We start from the raw sequence: 20,248 nt of genomic DNA, 5'->3' as shown, positions 1-20,248 counted from the left end.
GAGCCCCGTGTCGGGCTCTGTGCTGACAGCTCAGAGCCAGGAGTCTGCTTCGGATTCTGTGTCTCCCTCTCTCTCTGCCCCTCCCCTACTTGGACTCTCCTCTCTCAAAAATGAATAAATGTTAAAAAAAATAAAAAAAAAAAAGAATAGTGGGAGAATGAGACTACCCTGCGACCCTCGGTATAAACACTAATTCAAAGGGAGACATGGACATCTATGTTTATTGCAACATTATTTACAACAGCCAAACTATGGACGCAGCCCAAGTACCCATCAATAGATGAATGAATAAAGAAGATGTGGTATATATATATATATACATACACATACAATGGAATATTACTCATCCATAAAAAGAATGAAATCTTGCCTTTTGCAGCAACACGGATAGAGCTGAACAGTATAATGCTGAGTGAAATAATTCAGAGAAAGACAAATACCATATTAACTCACTCACATGTGGAATTGGAGAAACAAAACTAATGAGCAAAGGAAAAAGAGAGAGAGAGAGAGAAACCAAGAAATACACTTTCAACTATAAAGAACACATTGATGGTTACCACCAGAGGAGAGGTGGGGGAGGGATGGGGAAAAATAGGCTGGGGATTAAAAAGTATGCTTATCATGATGAAACAATAAAAATCAGATAAAATGAAAAAAAGAAAAAAATAGTGGGAGGATCATTTCATGGACTTTGAGCCTTACCCAGTGCAGCCAAGGGTGTCCACAGAGCAAACTAAGCACTGTGAGGCTTATGACTACTGCCTTTGCACAAGAGAAAGGACAGAAAGAACATCTAGACAGCAAAAAGGCCCTCCCTTTCCTACACACACACCACAGTTACTCTTGCCTCTATCTAGATCAGTTAAGTACTGATCCTTTTCCATTTGCAAAGTAAAACTGAGCAAAACTTGAAACTCTGATTTCAGAGAAACTGAGAAGGCCCATGTCTCCATAATACCAAGTCCTGAAAATTTCAGAATTAGCCTGACTTCAAAAAGTTTATTCTGATTTGCCACAAACCATTAAATTATCCTAAAAGTGCCAACATTTCTATTTCTATTCTTTTAAAAAAATTTTTTTAAATTGTGGATTTAAAAAAAATTTTTTTTGGTAATGCTTATTTTTGAGAGAGAGACAGAGTGTGAGCAGGGGAGGGTCAGAGAGGGAGGGAGACACAGAATCTGAAGCAGGCGCCAGGCTCTGAGCTGTTAGCACATAGCCTCATGTGGGGCTCGAACCCACAAGCTGTGAGCTCATGACCTGAGCTGAAGTTGGACGCTCAACCAACTGAGCTACCCAGGCACCCCTAAAATTGTTTTTTAATGTTTATTTATTTTTAAGAGAAAGACAGAGCATGAGCAGGTGAGGGGCAGAGAGAGAGGGAGACACAGAATCCAAAGCAGACTCCAGGCTCTGATCTGTCAGCACAGAGCCTGATGTGGGGGCTTGAACTCTGTGAGATCATGACCCGAGTCAAAGTTGGACGATTAATGGACTGAGTCACCTAGGCGCCCCAAATTTTTAAAATTTATTTTGAGAGAGAGTGCATGTGTGCCTGTGCAAGTTGGAGAGAGGCAGAAGGAAAGGGAGACAGAACCCCAAGCAGCTTCTGAGCTGACAGCTCGGAGCCCACTACGGGGCTCCATCTAACAAATCACAAGATCATGACCTGAGCCAAAATCAAGAGTCAGACACTCAATTGATTGAGGCACCCAGGCACCCCCAACATTTCTATTTCTAAATTACACCTAAGGAAAAGCTTCTTACATCTAAAAATCAATTTTAAAAGACCTATCAACAATGTGTCCAAATTTTTAATTTAAAAAACTGTAGTCAATGAATCCAGGTTTTTCCAAAAGCAGCATTTTATCTTCTGCTCTTACCTACAGTCTACAGCTAGAACATAATCCCTTTTTATCTGAAGGTGCTGTTAGGGGTATTACTGGGCAAACACCCTTGTGAGAGATACTATCTTAAGCTTTTATCAGCCATATATAACTTAAAGGGAAAATGTTTTAGATTCTATGCTGAAAACAAAGTTTTGTTCAGGAGAAAGAAAGGCAAGAGCAGGAGAATGGTATCACAACCTTTGTGTCACACATTAAAGAGTGTGTTTAAACATCTTCGTGATCTTCGCTCCCCAGCCCCCACCGATGCCCCCATAAAATGTGAATACCACAAATACACCACACATCTGCTTGTGTATTGTATGTATATCAGTGCTTCCTTTATACCAAAGAAGAGCATGGTTTTTCCAGTCCCCCAAGAACAAATCTCCCTGCTTGGGGGCAGTATTGTACCCATTGAGAATGTATAGTTAAGAAACCATTATCCACAAAGAAAATACAGTGATCACGAAGAAGTTGAGAGGCACCAAAGACAAACTCCTTGCACAGCACTGTTTTGCTTGATTTTACTATACTGCTTTTCTGCATCCTTGACAGCCATTCCCAGACAATGGGAGCAGAATTCAGCCTACACACAGTCTTTCTCCACTTACAGGGTCCCATTCTCCTGGCCCTGACAATACCTAGGTTAACTGGCCCCTGAGCAAGAGACAATGTTGCTGGGCAAGTAGGTCCCCACACGAGACTCATGATTCACTATGGGACCAAATGCAGGGTGAGATGCCCCCCCAAAATAGTCAGGTATTATTCTAGTGCTCTGTAGGCATAGTCTGCACTTTTCACCTGGTTATGGATGAAGAAAGGACCTGACATCAGGAGACACATAACTGGCAGAAAGGGAAAAGGAATATCAAGTCACACCCTTCTCTGAGGAGACAACAAGACACTACTAAGAATAATCATCACACTGCACCGATCTGGAGCCAATGTTGTCTACTTTTTTATTAACACTAGTTACTGCCTTGGTAACTGGAAAGTACAAAGTGATTTTTAAAAAGCCCCATAGACTATAATGTACACCTGAAACTAATATATCACTGTTAACTAACTGGAATTAAAATAAAAATATAAATAAATAATAAATAAGCAAGAAAGCAAGCCCCATAGATGAAAGCTAAGAGAAGAAAAACAGAGGAATTAGAAATCCAAGGCAGCAAAGAGCAACAGATAAAAAGCTTCCCCCAAAATGCAAATCTAGATGAAACAAAGGTAAACAAGATAATGCCAGCTAGGGTTGTCCAAGGAAACAAGAAAGAGTTCTATAAATATAGCCAGAAAAAAAAAATATTTGTCTTAGCTGATGAGATCACCACACATGGCTCATGATAGGAATCTTTTGTTACTCCCTTAATTGAAACTTGGAAGAGAACAGAAATGAGAGCAGATATCAGACTACTGGCCCAAGGTCTGTGTTCCAATAAGCCATTCCCTTTTTAATTAAATACAGCTGAAGTCATTAAGACTACACTGGACTGTAGCCTGTGTTTTCATTGACATGCTGGCCCCCACCTTTTCTACCCACCCCTACCCAGCAACAAACTAGCTAGTGGCTTACCCACATTGAGCAAATGGAGTCAAAAACAGGAAGAAGCAGATGGCCATGAGTTGGACATAGGCCTAGGGGAGGGGAAAGGCTGAACAAATCCCTAGCCTCCACTTCCCAAGGACTTCCTTTTTCTCTGAAGGACACTCACTGTACAGACAGGGGCAGGAGAAGGGCTGGAGCCTCTACAAATATTCAGTCCCTGCTATGTGCCAAGTAGAGTTCTAGACATTAGGAATATGGCAATGAACAAGACCAGTCTCTGTCTCAAAGAGCTTACATTTGGAGCTGGGGGTGGGAGACTGGGGGATAGCTGGAGACAGACAACATAAATAATGAATATATGAGACCATTTCACATACTGGTAAGTGCTATATAGAACACAAAATGGAGGTAGAGAATGATTGGAGAGATTCTTTAGCTCAGGAGGTTAGGGCAGGCCTGACTGACCAGGTGCTGCAACCTGAAAAGTGAGGAGGCAGTTAGGCAACAGGGGAAAGTGTTCCAGGAAGAGGAAACATGGAATGGAAAGCCACTGAGTCAGAAAAGAGTTTGGCATGTTCAGAGGACATAAAGAAGGCAAGTAGGGCAGTACCATAGTGGGCTGAAGGGAGAAGAGGAAAAGTGTCTGCAAGCAAGCAGGACCACTTGTGTGGGTATTATAGATGATGGAAAGGAATTTGGATTATGGGGAATGTTTTAAAGGGAGGAGTGCTGTGATACATACCCATTTTAGAAAGATCACTCAGGCTGCTATTAGGGAACGGACCACACCAGAAGAGGCCATGAATGGAGATAAGGAAGACTAAGTAGGGGCTTGGGTCCCAGGAAGAGAGAGGGTAGTGGTTTAGATCTGGGTGGAAGCAGTGGAGTAGTTACGTGTGGTCCATTGTGAAATACATTTTGAAAATAAAACAAACAGGAAGATCATTGTAAGATGTAAGAGAAAGCAAAGAGTTAAGGTTGACTCCTTGGTTTTTGTCCTGAGCAACAGGGTAAATGGTGTCCTTGTTTAATAAGATGGAGAAGACTAGGAAATAAATGGGTTTGGAATGGGAAGGAATCAAATATTCTATTTTAGATGTATTAATTTGAGATTACTACTTTACATTCTCTCTTGCATACCAAGAGAACTTGGTGGACTTTATACCTTAGTTTCCTCAACTTTATAATACAATAGTATCTACTACTTTCCTGGATTGATGTGAAGATTAAATGAGTTAATATGTATAAAGCAGTTAGAACAGTTTCTGTCACAGAATAAGAAGCATGATATAAGTGATTGATATTAATCATAAGGCAGGGTTTTTTTTCCTTTTTAATTAAAAATGGTAATGAGGAGGAGAAAGAAAAAAATATTGAAAATTTGGGAGAGAAAGAGAAGCAGCAGGGTGCACAGAGGAGACAAGGAATGATTCCCAGAGTCCAAGTAGAATATTGACCTCAGATAGTAGCAAGGACACTTCTGTTGCAGAAACAAGAAGATTCTGCTTGTGTGGTACAAATGCATTCAGACCAGAGGGGAATGTGGAGGAGGAGACAGTTCTCCGACCACACCAATTTCCTCTATGAAATATGAGGCAGGGTCATTATCTAGTATAATGGAAGGCAGGGAAGGGGTGTAGGAGACTTAAAATGAGAGCCAGGAGGTACCTGTCTTCTCCAAAGTGGGGGGGATGAGCTCACTAGGAAGGTAATCTGGCAGGTGGGAGAATCATTGGTATCTCAAACTGCCTCACGTGATACAAGGTTGGATTTGCTGTGTGTTCCAGTAATGTATTCTCAGTTGAGCGAATGTTTGGTGAGTAGCTGCTGTGTGTCTAGCACTGCACTACACACTTGGGGAGTACAGGAGGGGACAATGTATGTGCAGTCTGGATAAAGAGAAAAGTTTTATAGTAAATGAAATAAATTGAGAACAAATATCATTCAATTTGAACCAAAAGAGCATACTATAGAAAAGCATACTACCAAATTCAGAGGAAATGGAATTTGTTGTATGCATAAAGATGACCTCCCAGTGGAAGTAGTCTGAGCTCAGCCTTGAAAGACAGATTATAGGAACTCTACCATCCCCTAACCAGAGGCCTCTAGTACGTATAATCGCTGGATCTTTGTATCCATCTTTGTCGTGAATATTGCCCCAAGACTGCTCTAATAAGGTAGAGCTGATTCACCTGCTTTGTCTAATAAGGACCCATTCTGTGTCATCAGCAGCAATAATAGCAGAATTCAGCAGGCTTCTGGGTTTTGTTTTGGTTTGGTTTATTTTTTTTGAGAGGGGGGCAAGTATTGTCTTCTGAATCAGAGAAGGTTTCTTCAGTCTTAATTGGCTTTCCTCTTTCAAACATCATCATTTGCAGGGCATGTGGGAAAGTGCTAATTTGGAAAGATTCTGACAGAAAGATAACCAAAAAGGTCATGCTGAAATCTAGCCACATCTTTTTCCCCCAAGAATGGGGCCCACATTCTTGTTCTTTGCACAATAGAACAGTCTGTTTTATTATCAATAATTATCAGCCTAGTCCAACTCTGAGTCCAGACCTCCTCTGAGGCTCTTGGGACCTACCCCAGCAAAAGGGTCATAAGAGACTCTACTGCCTCTCTTAAGTGGCAGGCTAAGGAATAAATGGAAAGACTTATGGCTAATTCCCAAAGATGCGTTCCTTACAGTGTTCAAGGCAGAAGGATCCAAGACTTGATCAGTGCTGGCAAAGTTGTTTTTTAAACTGGAATTGCTGGTCAGGCTGCTTCCCTAAAAGGCATCTCAAATTCTGTCTTCTGCTTGCCCTTCCCTGGAGCTATGGCTCTCTGCCACCATGCTGCTACTAAGACTCTGTCTTAGAAGATTCTCTAAGGGCAATCTTCCGGTCCATTCTCCCCATCTGAATTCCTTAACTCTCCGCTCAGCTACCTGTGGCTGATGCTGGATAAAACTGAATGTTTGGAAAGCTTTTCCAGCCATGTTCTGTAAGTAAAATGTCCCTAGTTACACATAATACAATGCACAGCCCATACCTTCAGACTCTGGGATGGTACAAGGTCTCCTGGAATCACTTCCTAGCAGGCTTAAGCCCAGTCCAGGTCACTTCAGAACTTCTGAAGTTACTATTCCTTCATCCACCTCTGAGGTATGATCTTGTCTCAGGATATCAGATCATTTAGAAGTCAGACAGATTTGGTTATCTGCCCTGTATCCTCCAAATGGTTGTGGTCCACTCAATTAGAGAAGTTATCACAGCCTAAAAGAAAGATGGGTTCACAAAGGACAGTGCATTTCGTTTGCCCTGCCCTCTACAAAGCAGATTTATGAAACAGGGGAGATGAAGGGAGGCCGTTCCTGAAGCCTCCTGAGCCTTCCTTGGGTTCTACACACTGGGAGTAAGGCCTGTGACCCAGGCCTCTTATGTGAAAACCATACCTCTCCACCTATCTCACTCTAGAGGCTGCTTTCCTTGCCTTCTTCGCCTGAGCCCACGAGGTGAATTTTTCTGTGGACATATCTAACTTCCCAGGCTAACGGGTGGTAGCAAGAAACAAAAGCGGCTTTGAAAATCCCTATAAAAGTGAAGCAATGAAGCACTTGGAATATGAGGGAGGACAGGAAGGTGAATCCATTAAAGACAATATAATAAGACAGATAAAAATGGAAGGGTTGACAAAACTAATAGGCAACCAATGGAATGAGAAAAGATAGTTGCAAATGACATATCAGATAAAGGGTTAATATCCAGAATCTATAAGGAACTCACCAAACTCCACACCCAAAAAAACAAACAACCCAGTGAAGAAACGGGCAGAAGATATGAACAGACACTTTTCCAAAGAGGACATCCAGATGGCCAACAGACACGTGAAACTATGCTCAGCATCCCTCCTCATCAGGGAAATACAAATCAAAACCACACTGAGATACCACCTCACACCAGTCAGAGTGGCTAAAATGAGCAAATCAGAGAACTCGAGATGCTGGCGAGGATGTGGAGAAACGGGCACCCTCCTACACTGTTGGTGGGAATGTAAACGGGTACAGCCCCTCTGGAAAACAGTGTGGAGGTTCCTCAGGAAACTAACAATAGAACTCCCCTATGACCCAGCAATAGCACTGCTAGGAATTTACCCAAGGGATACAGAAATGCTGAGGCATAGGAGCACATGTACCCCAATGTTCATAGCAGCACTCTCCACAATAGCTAAAACATGGAAAGAGCCTAAGTGTCCATCAACAGATGAATGGATCAAGAAGATGTGGTTTATCTATACCATGGAATACTACATGGCAATGAGAAACAATGAAATCTGGCCATGTGTAGCAACATGGATGGACCTTGAGGGTGTTATGCTGAGCGAAATAAGTCAGGCAGAGAAGGACAAATATCATATGTTTGCACGTATAGGAGGATTAGGAGGAACTTGACGGAGGAACAAGGGGGAGAAGAAGGGCGGAAATGGTGGGGGAAAGGGAGAGAGGCAAACCATGAGAGACTCTTGAATGCTGACAAAAACTGAGGACTGATGGATGTGGGGGGGAGGGGGGATGGGCATGGAGGAGGACACTTGTGGGGATGAGCACTGAGTGTTATGTGGAAACTAATTTGACAATAAACTATTTGTAAAAAAATAAAAAAATTTAAAAAATAAAAATAAATAAAATGGAAGGGTTGATAAAGGAGATGAATAAGAGGAGTCAGGGTGAGATAATAGGGGTGCAAGGAGCTTGATCTAATAATAACAAGTGAGCTCCACTTGGTGATTGCCAAGCTTCGGAAATGGAGAAAGGCTTCTGTTTGCCATTAGAAGGAAGGGACTAATCCTTTTGGAAAAGGAACGGGTTCTAAGAGAGTGGAAAGAATTGCTCCAGGCACCACATGATTCCCGAGGAGGAAGAGAATATAAACCAGCAGCAAGAGCAATCATCACTGTGCATGTCTGTTCTAGTTGTGCTTCTGGCTCTGTGTGTGGTCCTAGATATGTTCTTTCTTCCCTAGATTCTTTTCCTTTTTCCTTTTTCTTTCTTTCTTCTTTTTTTTTAGAGAGCGCAAGCAGGGGAGAAGCAGAAAGAGAGGGACATAGTATCTGAAATGGGCTCTGTGCTGACAGCAGTGAGCCCGATGTGGGCCTTGAACTCTTGAACCATGAGATCATGTCCTGAGCCAAAGCTGGACACTCAACCAACTGAGCCACTCAGGTTCCCCTGCTTCCTGGATTCTTAAATGCACTGACACCTGGTGTAGATTTTGAGAGCTATTTTTATTCAATATTCTCAGGTCCTGGAGAAAAAGATTTTTCTTATTTATTTATGTTCATCAGCTTATTTATATTTCATGACATCTACACTGTCTCTTTGAAAATCAATATGAGATGTGATCTAGATAGAGCATGTACCAAGTACCAGAAGATGTGGGTTAAGATTGCCAGAGAACATAAGACATTATATATGTGCCAATAGTCTATTTTTAAATCAATGTTCTTTGTTGGAAAGTATTGTAAGGATTAATAAAGACCTTATCAGAGAGACCTAGGATTTCCTGAACATTGCTGTTTGTGGGGAGATCAGCAGAAGAACTAACCTTCTTAAGAAAGGTCTCCATTTTAACTCAATTATTTGGCTCTTCAAGTTGATTTGTCTGTAACTTCTTCCTTCTACAAATGATTTTCTGATGTGGGGCCACTTGGAAGCTCTCCTAAATGCTACCTAGATAACACCTTAAGTTCAATTTGTGAAGTCAAGTTACCATCTTGAAGCAAAATGGCAGTCATTATAGGTGTTCAAAGACATAATTCTGTATTATTTCTAAGAAAGACTTACCAAATCATTAGCTTATAGATTCATGGACTGTGAGTGCCACACAAGACTTAAATATCATGTAACAGACAAGGACACCAAGTCACTTGCTCATGCGTACATGGCAAGGTGTGAGGCAAGGTCAAGTTCTTCATTTCTACTCAATCCCATAGTACTTCAGGTTTACTTGTAGATTACATGATATCATTTAAGATTTGAGTGTGACTAAATTCAACACTGTTGAAAACCACATAAAAATAATTTTGATGCTAATTGTAGCAATATGGATGGAACTTGAGGGTGTTATGCTAAGTGAAATAAGTCAGGCAGAGAAGGACAGATACCATATGTTTTCACTCATATGTGGAACAGGAGCAACTTAACAGAGGACCATGGGGGAGGGGAAGGGGAAAGAATAGTTACGGAGAGGGAGGGAGGCAAACCATAAGAGACTTAAATACTGAGAATGAGGGTTGATGGGAGTGGGGGAGAGCAGAAAAGGGGTGATGGGCATGAAGGAGGGCACTTGTTGGGATGAGCACTGGGTGTTATATGGAAACCAACTTGACAATAAACTATAAAAGAAAAAAGAATTTTGATGTTGGTTCAACTTATGATGTAGAATGAAAATGAAAGCCAAGAACAACTTGTCAATAAAAGACTGACTTTTTTATTGGGTATCAGTGATATCTGACAAGTAGTAGAGGTTAGAAAATGTAAGAAGAAAAACTTCAATTTCCCATATTAAAAATAACCCACTGAGGGTGCCTGGGTGGGTCTGTTGGTTAAGCATCCAGCTCTTTATTTTAGTTCAGGTCATGATCTCATGGTTCATGAGTTCAAGTTCTGCATTAGACTCCATGCTGGCAGTGTGGAGCCTGCTTGGGATTTTTCTCTCTCTTTCTCAAAATAAATAAACTTAAATAACCCATTGAACACTTCCAAAATTTTTATAGTTAACAACTGTCCTTCTCACACTTATTAGCAGGATGTATGACATCTATCCCTTTATTTAGTAATATTTCTATAGATTTTAAAAGTATTTTATCAGTCATTTTTAAAAAAAAATTTAAATATTTATTATTGAGAGACAGAGAGAGACAGAGCATGAGCATGGGAGGGGCAGAAAGAGGCAGAGACACAGAGTCTGAAGGAGGCTCCAGGCTCTGAGCTGTCAGCACAGAGCCCGATGCGGGGCTCAAACCCATGAAACGCGAGATCATGACCTGAGCCCAAGTCAGGCACTTACCCAACTGAGACACCCAAGCTCCCCTATCAGTCACTTTTTAAACCCCATTTTATCCTCAAGAAAAAGGGTAGGTGGAAATGAGTATTTTTTGAAAATCAAAGAAAGGCAAAAGGTTTGGTTTAAGATTATTTAGGAAGAATGTTGTGAGTCTGGTAATAGTCTAACTGAAGTGTCAAGGGCCTGCAGTAGAACTAAGACTTTAGAAAGAGGGAGGAATGGAGGGAGGGAGAGTGAGTCTGGAGAAGTAAAGAAAGAGAGAAAGATAATGAGGAAGAGATTGTTTCTTCTCTCTCCTGAAACCCTCCTAGCAGAATCCATCAACTAAGTGCAGGACAAGCATTGTACAGAGAAATGGGAACACAACCAATCAGAGATGTTTTAGCCTTGCATACATCCTAAGTCTAAGAGTTCACTGAGCTGGTTCCCTGCTTAAGTTATACAGGACTTATTGAACTTCTGGCCTTCACCTTCAGGAGGTCCCCCTTCACTTTCCCTAAGCCCTGAACTCTTCAGGAACTCTGCAGGGCCTGGGATAAGCAGCATTCAGTCCCTCCAGCGAGAGAGAAAAAAAAGCATCTTGTTTCCTGACTCCTGGTGCTTCACTCTGAGGAGTGGGGAGTACAGAAGGGTGGGAGAAGGGTGAAGAGATGCGTTGGGGAGGAGGTTTTCACCTCCAGGCCAGAGAGCTGCTCTGGGGAGGAGAGTGATGGTAAAAGGAGCCTAGCTATTATTTTCCTGTGTTGCTGTTGGGGATGGGGGTTCCTGGCAGCTGGCTTTGGCCCTGGCTTTGGCCTTTGTTTCCCTACTCTCTCCTCTTGGCACAGTCAGAAGCTTTCAGTGTTGTGCTTTTAGGATCACATGGTTCAATCTTTGCACAGCTGCCTGGGGGAAAAAAAAAGAGTGAGAGAGAGACTGAGACAGAGAGAGCACCCGTTCTATTCTTACCATGTGTGAGGCTAAACAATTATTATTGGCATGACTAAAAGCCCATCAAAGCATTCTCTCCCTGACCTCAACCTCTAGTTATATAACACACCACTTCTCACTCCATTTCTGGGCGATTCACACCCAAATCATCCTCTGCCGTTCACACACATGCTTCTATCCACATTCCTGTCCACCCTCCCCTGTGCACACACACTCTCTCACATCCACAGGGTGTGTGTATACATACTATGGTACCTATTGAAAGGGAAGTCAACATTTTAATCAACCCAATAATTTTTGCACCTGATGCTGGATAGAGGTTGATTTTTTTTGGAAAGTTTCAGTGGCTCTGGCAGTTTACACAGATACACACACACACACACGACTGGCCTTTTCCATACCATTTCAAAGTTTGACAATATGTGTCCTTAACTCTCTGTCTTCAATATAAACTCCTAAGCTCCATCTGCCTATTTTCCACTAATGCTATATCTTTCCCACCTGAAAAGTTATACACAACCATGGTTTTTCAAAATCCAGTCCTCCAGGCCCCCAGTAGTAAGTTTTACCCCTTAGTCTTTCCCACAAAAACCTGACTCCTAGTCTGTTTATTTCTACATGTTTATATCACCAATTAATGGTCTTTATCAGTCACTGCAAGCAGCAATAGCTAAAGTGAAAAAGGGTCCTTGGCATGCTCCATGTTGCTTCAGGCCACCTCAAATTGGTCTTTACTAGCTAACACCTTGAATGGCCAACAGGAAATAAGGTCTTACGAAGTATGGTTATAAAGTAAGACAGCTCATTTTTTAAAAAAACAAATGACCTGGGGTGCCTGGGTGGCTCAGTCGGTTGAACATCTGACTTGGGCTCAGGTCATGATCTCATGGTTCATGAGTTCGAGCCCTGTGTCAGGCTCTGTGCTGACAGCTCAGAGCCTGGAGCCTGTTTCGAATTCTGTATCTCCCTCTCTCTCTGACCCTCCTCTCCTCATGCTGTCTCTCTCTCTCTCTCAAAAATAAACAAAACATTTTAAAAAATTAAAGCAAACAAACAAACAAACAAACAAAACAAATGACCAGTCTTGGGGCACCTGAGTGGCTCAGTCATTTAAGCGTCTGACCTTTGGTTTCAACTCAGTCATGATGTTAACAGCTTCATGGGTTCGAGCCCCACATTGGACTCTGCACTACCAGTGTGGTGCCTGCTTGGATTCTCTCAATCTCTCTCTCTCTCCCTCTCTCTCTCTGCCCCTCCCCTACTTGCACTGTCTCTGCCTCTCTCAAAATAAATAAATAAACTTAAAAACAAACAAACAGACCAGTCTGAGATATTCATATAAAATTTCACATAGTATTGCAATCAGCATCACTGGGATTGGTCTTTTACTTCCAAAGTCATCAGTGGGACATTTATTTAAATGTGTGATTTTTTCATATGTTATTTAAAAACTAATCTCATTATTTTATAGGTCCAATTCTACTATATCAAAGAAAGTTTTGAAACATACAGAAGCATAAAGATTACTAACAAATGCATAATAAATGCTTCCAATGCTTATTCTTCGGTTTATTTGCTGAAATTGTATCTTGTATAGCGGGTGTGGCAAACTACAGCCTGGGGTCCAAATCTTGTTTTTGTGCAATCTGTGAGCTAAGGATAACATTTATATTTTTTCAATGGTTGAAGAAAGCAGAATAATATTTCATGACATGAAATTATATGAAATTCAAACTTCAGTGTCCATAAAGTTTTATTTGAACATAGCCACACGTATTTGTTTACATATTTTCTATGACTGCCTTCACACTACGACAATAGAGTTGAGTAGCTACGACAGAGACCATAAATCTCCCCAAACCTAAAATATTTAGGAAATATCATACCAGCACAGTTTACTGACTTCTGCTCTACAGTATGGCTTTTCAATCCTTAAATACCTTTGGGAAGGGATCTATATATTTAGGAACAAATTTGGTTTACTAGAAACAGAAACCTGAAATAATAGTGCCTTAAACAAGGTAGGCGTTCATTTTTCTCTCATATAAGAAGCACACTGATCTGATATAAAGTCCTGGTGGTCATCAGAAACTAGGCCTTATTTCTGCTTTGCTGTCCTTACTACATAGCTTTCATCTTCATATAATGGTCACTGGAACCCCAATCATCACATCATGTTCCCAGGAGTGGGAAGTAGAAGGGTGGTCAGAACAAAAGAGCAGTACTACCAGATGAGTTAGCCCTCATTAAACAACTTTACTGGAAGTTCTATCCAAATGTGCTTCTTATACCTAATTGGGCAGCTCCATTTGCAAAGGAGGCTGAGAAATGTAGTTCACAGATGAGAACATTGCCACCCAAATGAAATCAGGATTCTGTTAATGGCACACAAAAAGAGAATGGGTAATGGTTAGGCAACCAGCAATCTCTGCCCCATAAACAAAAGGACTCTCCATATCCTTTTCAATATATGCTGCATAACAGTTTCTCATAAACATAAGAGGTTTTGTTCAATTACTTTTTTGTCTTTTTTAAAGCATACATCCTTACTCAGCCTCCTCAGGTCTAGCTCTTCATACAGTATATTCCACAAATATTGAGTCATTTAGCCCTTACAACAACTCTGAGAATCACAACAATCACTACTGGAAAACTGAGGAAATTGAAAGTCAGAAAATTGAAATAGAATACCCAAGGTCAAATAAGTAGTAGCAGTGGGACTCAAGTCCAAGTCTCTGACCCCAAATCCAGTTGGTTTTTTTCCACCATATCAAAACTGTACCCAGAATGATGCCACAGATGTCCAGACCATTCCTGCCAACAATACCCATTATCTCTATTTCCCCTCTTTCAACCAATTTCTTTCTTTTCAATGTCCCCTTCTCCTCTCTACTAAGTTGGCATCATTGAAGCCCTAACAATTTCTTGCCTAGACAGTCACAGCACCTCTTTTCTTGTTGTCTTGCCTCTAATACTCTTTTTGTTCTCTTAAGTTTTATGTACAGGACTTTTTTTGGTCTACTATCTTTGTAACAATAATTATATTTAAGTAATTAATGAACAGTAATGTAACTTTATTCAACAGTATATATTAATGTTCCAAAAACCAGGTACAAAAAAAAACTATTAACAAGGATGACAATTAAATGTGTGGTATGGCCATCATCCTCTGCCACTTTCCTTAACTTGTGGCTAGGTTTATACATGCTTTAAAAAACACAGGCATTTATTGAAAAATCACCAAGTTTCTTATGTATTACTTTTTTATTAAATTTAAAAAAATGTTTTATTTACTTTTGAGAGTGAGAGAGAGAGAGAGACAGCATGAGCAGGAGAGGGACAGAAAGAGAGGGAGACATAGAAACCGAAGACAGGCTCCAGACTCTGAGCTGGCTATCAGCACAGAGCCCGATGTGGGACTTGAACCCACAAACCACGAGATCATGACCTGAGCCAAAGCCAGATGCTTAACCGACTGAGCCACCCAGGTGCCCCAATCACAAAGCTTTTTAATTGACCATGATAGTTAATTATAATTTTACTTTTTTCCAGCTTTATTGAGGTATAATAATTGGGACATAATATTGTATAAGTTTAAGTTATTCAATGTATTGATTTGATATATATTGAAAAATTATTTCCACCATGCCATTAGCTAACACCACCATCACATCACATAATTACTATTTCTTTTGTGTGTGTGTGTGTGTGTGAACGTTTAAGACATACTCTCTTAGCAATTTTAAAGTATATAATACTGTATTATTAGCTATAATCATCATGCTGTATATTAGATCCCTGAAACTTATTCATCTTACAAGTAGAAGATGATATGCTTTGACCAACATCTCCCCATTTTCCCCACACTGCAAGCCCCTGGTCTAGTCTCTGTGTCTATGAGTTCAGCTTATTTTGATTCCACATATGAGTGATAACATTCAGTATTCATCCTTCTCTGTCTGAGTTATTTCACACAGCATAATGCCTTCAAGGTCCAACCATGTTGCTGCAAATAGAATTTCCTTCTTTCTCATATTCATTGCTGATAATATTCCATTGTGTGTGTGTGTGTGAGAGAGAGAGAGAGAGACATCTTCTTTATTCATTCATCCATTGACAGACATTTAGGCTGTTTCCATATCTTGACTATTTTTTTTAATGTTTTATTTATTTCTGAGAGAGAGAGGGAGAGAAAGACAGCATGGGCAGGGGAGGGTCAGAGAGAGAGGGAGACACAGAGTCTGAAACAGGCTCCAGGCTCTGAGCTGGCTGTCATCACAGAGCCCAATGTGGAGCTCAAACCCACTAACCATGAGATCATGACCTGAGCCGAAGTCAGACGCTCAACCGACTGAGCCACCCAGGCGCACATCCATATCTTGACTATTATGAATAAATGCTGCAGTGAACATGGAGGTGCAGATATCTCTTTGAGGTGATGTTTCCATTTCCTTTGGATATATACCCAGAAGTGGAATTGCTGGATCATATGCTTGTTCTATTTTTACTTTTCAACTCTGATTTCCATAGAAACAGTATCAATTTACATTTCCAGCAACAGTGCATAAGTGTTCTCTTTTTTCCACATCCTCACTAACACTTGTTATCTCTTGTCTTTTTGATGACAGGTATTCTAACAAGTATGATGTGATATCTCATTGTGTTTTGGATTTGCATTTCCTTGATGATTTGGAATATTGATCACCTTTCCATATACACGATGGCCATTTGTGTGTCTTCTTTGGAAAAATGTCTGCTCAGTCTGTGCATTTCTTCTGCCCATTTTTAATCAAGTTACTTGGGGTTTTTGTTTGTTTTTGTTTTTGCTGAATTTTTGTTGTATGGGTTTCATACATATTTTGGATATCAACGTCTTATCAGATATATGAGTTGTAAATATTTTCTCCCATTTGTTAGTTTGCCTTTTCATTTTATTGATGGTTTTCTTTGCTATAAAGAATGTTTTCAGTTTGATATAGTCCTATTTGTTTAGTTTTTCTTTTGTTGCCTTTGCCTTTGATGTCAAATCCAAAAAATCATTGCCAAGACCAATGTTAAGGATTTGCCCACTATGTTTTCTTCTAGGAATTTCACAGTTTTAGCTTTTGTACCCAAGTCTTTAATCAATTTTGAGGTGACTTTTGTGTTTGCATGTGGATATCCAGTTTTCCTAACACCATTTATTGAAGAGATTGTCCTTTCTCTACTATATATTCTTGGCTTCTTTGTAATAAATTATTCGCCATATATGTGCGAATTTATGTCTGGGCTCTCTATACTGTTCCACTGATCTATGTGTCTGTTTTTTACCAAGACCATACTGTTTTGATTACTGTAGCTTTGTAGTATAGTTTGAAATCAGGAACTGTGATGACCCCAGCTTTTCTCTTTCTCAGGATAGCTTTGCCTGTTTGGGCTTTTGTGATTCAATACCGCTTCTAGGATTGCTTTTGTTTGTTTGTTTGTTTCTGTGAAATCTTGATAATAATTGCATTGAATCTGCAGATTATCTTGGGTAGTATGGGTATTTTAACAATATTAATTCTTTCAATTTTAATGGAATATCTTTTTCCATACCTTTGCTTTCAGACTGTGTCTCCCTAATAATCTGAAGTGAATCTCATATAAGCAGCATATAGTTGGGTCTTGTTTTTTATCCATTCAGCTACACTGTATCTTCTGATTGGAGAACTTATTCCATTTACATTTAAAGCAAATATTGATAGATATGGACTTACTTTTGACATTTTGTTAATTGAATTCTGGTTGTTTTATAACTCCTTCATTTTCTTTCTTCCTCTCTTGTTCTTTTCTTTGTGATTTGATGATTTTCTCTAATAGTAGGATTTATGTCCTTTCTCTTTTGTGTATATACTATGGGTTTTTGCTTTATACAAAGCATTTTATATTTATAACAGTCTATTTTAAGCTGATAACAGTTTAACTTTGATTGCATGCAAAAGCTCTACATTCTTATACTGCTCCCAACCATTTTATGTTGCTGTTGGGGGTGTTTTGTTCTGTTTTAAATGTTAATTTATTTTGGGAGAGAGACAGAATGTGAGCAGGGGAGGGGCAGAGAGAGAGGGAGACACAGAAACTAAAGTAGGTTCTAGGCTCTGAGCTGTCAGCACAGAGCCTGACATGGAGCTCAGACTACAAACTGTGAGATCATGACCCGAGTCAAAGTTGGATGCTTAGCCAACAGAGCCACCCAGGCATTCCCCGCCCCCCACTTTTTTTGAGAGAGAGAGAGAGGAAGCAAATGATCAAGAAGCAGAGAGAGAGGGAGAGAGAGAATCCCATGAGAGGCAGAGAGGGAGAGAAAGAAAGGTGGGGGGGGAGAGAGAGAAGTGGGGTTCACCTGAAGCAGAGATCAAGTTCACTCAATGTGGGGCTCCAACTCACAAACCATGAGCCAAAGTCTTATGCTTAACTGACTGAACCACCCAGGCACACCCAGTTTACGTTCTTGATGTCACAATTCTTTTTTACATTGTGTATCCATTAACAAATTACTGTGGTTATAAGCAATTTTAATGTTTGTCTTTAACCTTTATACTAGAGTTCTAAGTCATTTCCCTATTACAACATTAGAATATTCTAAATATATGAGTTTTATACTTTTATATTATCAGAATCTTTTGTTTCATCTGGAAGAGCTCCTTTTAACATTTCTTGTAAGGCCAGTTTAGTGGAGATGAACTCCATCAGCTTTTGCTTGTCTGGAAAACTTGTCTCTCCTTCAATTCTGAAAGACAACTTTGCTGGGTAGAATATTCCTGGTTGGCAGGGCTTTTTTTTTTTTCTTTCAGTATCTTGAATGTATTATCCCACATCTTTTTAAAAAGATTTTTATTTTTAGGTAATCTTTACACCCAGTGTGAGGCTCAAACTCAAAACCCTGAGATCAAGAGTCACACACTCCACCAACTGAACCAACCTGGTACCTCTCATCCCACCCACTTCTGGCCTGCAAAGTTTTTGCTGAAAAACATACTGACAGCCTTATGGAAATTCCCTTGTACATAGCAAGTTATTTGTCTCTTGCTACTTTCAAAATTCTGTCATCTTTGACTGCTGACAATTTAATTATAATGTGTCTCAATGTGGGTCTCTTTGGATTTATCTTTCTTGGAACTCTCTACAGTTCCTGGATCTGGAGATCTGTTTCTTTCCCCACATTAGGGAAGTTTGTGGCCACTGTTCATTTGAATAAGCTCTGACCCTTTAATCTCTCTTTATTCTGGGACTCCTATTTTTCACTTTATGGTGTCTGATAAGTCTCCAAGCTATTTTCACTCTTTTCCATTCTTTTTGCTTTTTGCTCTTCTAATTGGATGAATTCTAATGTCTTGTCTTCTAGTCTGCTGAACTTTTCTTCCAATTGATCTAGACTGATGCTGAAACTTTCTATTTAATTTTTTAGTTCAATTAGTATATTCCTTAGCTTTATGATTTGTTTGGTACTTTTTTATATATTCTTTTTGTTGAAATTCTCACTTTGCTCCTGCATTGTTTTGACCTTACTGAATATCCTTAGGACTATTATTTCAAACTCTCTATTAGGTAAATTGTTTATCTGTTTCATTCAGATCTGTTTCTAGAGTTTTATCTTGTTCTTTTCTTTGGCACATATTCCTCTGTTTCTTAATTTTCTTTGACTCTCTGTGCTGGTTTCTGTGTATTAAATAAAATAGTGACTTCTCAGTTATGAAAGAGTAGTCTTATGTGGGAAATGAACCTCACCAATTAGCCTGGCCAGTGCTCTTGGTTGTCTCTCAAATCTTTGTGATTGTCCAAGCCACCTTCTTTGTACTTAGTGGCTCACAATAGTTTAGGGTGTGCCAAGACCTATCAATGTCCAAAGGGGATGATCACAGTCAGTGCCTAGATACAGGCTATTTGGAAATCAGTCAGGTAGGAGCTGGGAAAATGTATAGTCAGACTCCTTCCAGGGAGAAACTGGAAAGTGAAGGTTTTTGTCTCTTCCTTTTCTACTGGGCCTTGACATGTAACCATGGGTGAGACTTTGGTCCTGGGCCTATTAAGAACGTCTCTGTTTTTGTTATTGTTGTTGTTGTTGGTGGTTTTTCAGCAGGGGCAGAGGGGTTGTGGAGGGCAGAAGGAGAAAGAGAGAATCCCAAGCAGGGTCCATGCTCAGTGTAGAGCCTGACTGAAGCTTGATTCCATGACCCTGGGAGCATGACCTGAGCAGAAACCAAGAAGCAGACACTCAACCAACTGAGCCACCAAGGCACCCCAGAACTTCTCTGTTTTTAATAGTACCATGGGACTCCTGAATGCATGCCCCATTGGCTATCAGAGCCAGGTGATCTGGGAACCCATTCCTTAGGTGGCAGCCACCAAAGTTGGAGTATAAGAAATACATACAAGCTCCTTCCGGGGAGAAACTGGTGACTTGAAGCAGGCTAGAGGAAGAAGACAGTAGGTGTCTGCAAGCTTTCCCTGGTCTCCAGAAATGAGTGCAGCTAGCCCCTAGGTGTGTGCTAAATTAGAAGCTTGACCCTCAGGCAGGAGCTTTCAAAGTATGCAAATAGACCCCTTTTGTGGAAAGACTGAGAGATGGACATTCTGCCTGCTCCCTCTGCACTGAGTCCTGATGGGAAAGGATAGCCAGTTAAGAACTGCTTCATTGGGACACCTGTGTGGTTCAGTCAATTGAGTGGCTGACTCTTGATTTCAGCCCAGGGTCACAGGATCAAGCCCCGTGTCAAGGCTCCATGCTGAACATGTAGCCTGCTTAATATTCTCTCTCTCTCTCTCTCTCTCTCTCTCCTTCTGCCCCTCTTCCCCTCTCACTTTCTTTCTCT

At 40.4% G+C, this 20,248-nt stretch overlaps 1 protein-coding gene and 1 long non-coding RNA gene across 6 annotated transcripts in view; one reads left to right on the top strand and one right to left on the bottom strand.

Moving 5' to 3' along the window:
- The window catches only part of MICAL3 (microtubule associated monooxygenase, calponin and LIM domain containing 3), a 267,770-nt gene that overhangs the window by 9,035 nt on the left and 238,487 nt on the right, over positions 1-20,248 (top strand). The gene's annotated exons all lie outside the window — the stretch shown is intronic.
- LOC144227565 (uncharacterized) overlaps positions 1-20,248 on the bottom strand; it is a 34,403-nt gene that overhangs the window by 9,068 nt on the left and 5,087 nt on the right. The gene's annotated exons all lie outside the window — the stretch shown is intronic.

This window comes from Crocuta crocuta, unplaced genomic scaffold, assembly GCF_008692635.1.
Source record: "Crocuta crocuta isolate KB4526 unplaced genomic scaffold, BGI_CrCroc_1.0 scaffold72, whole genome shotgun sequence".
Lineage (NCBI taxonomy): Eukaryota > Metazoa > Chordata > Mammalia > Carnivora > Hyaenidae > Crocuta > Crocuta crocuta.
Note: the sequence above shows the minus strand (reverse complement) of the source record. Positions and strands in the feature narration are given on the sequence as shown.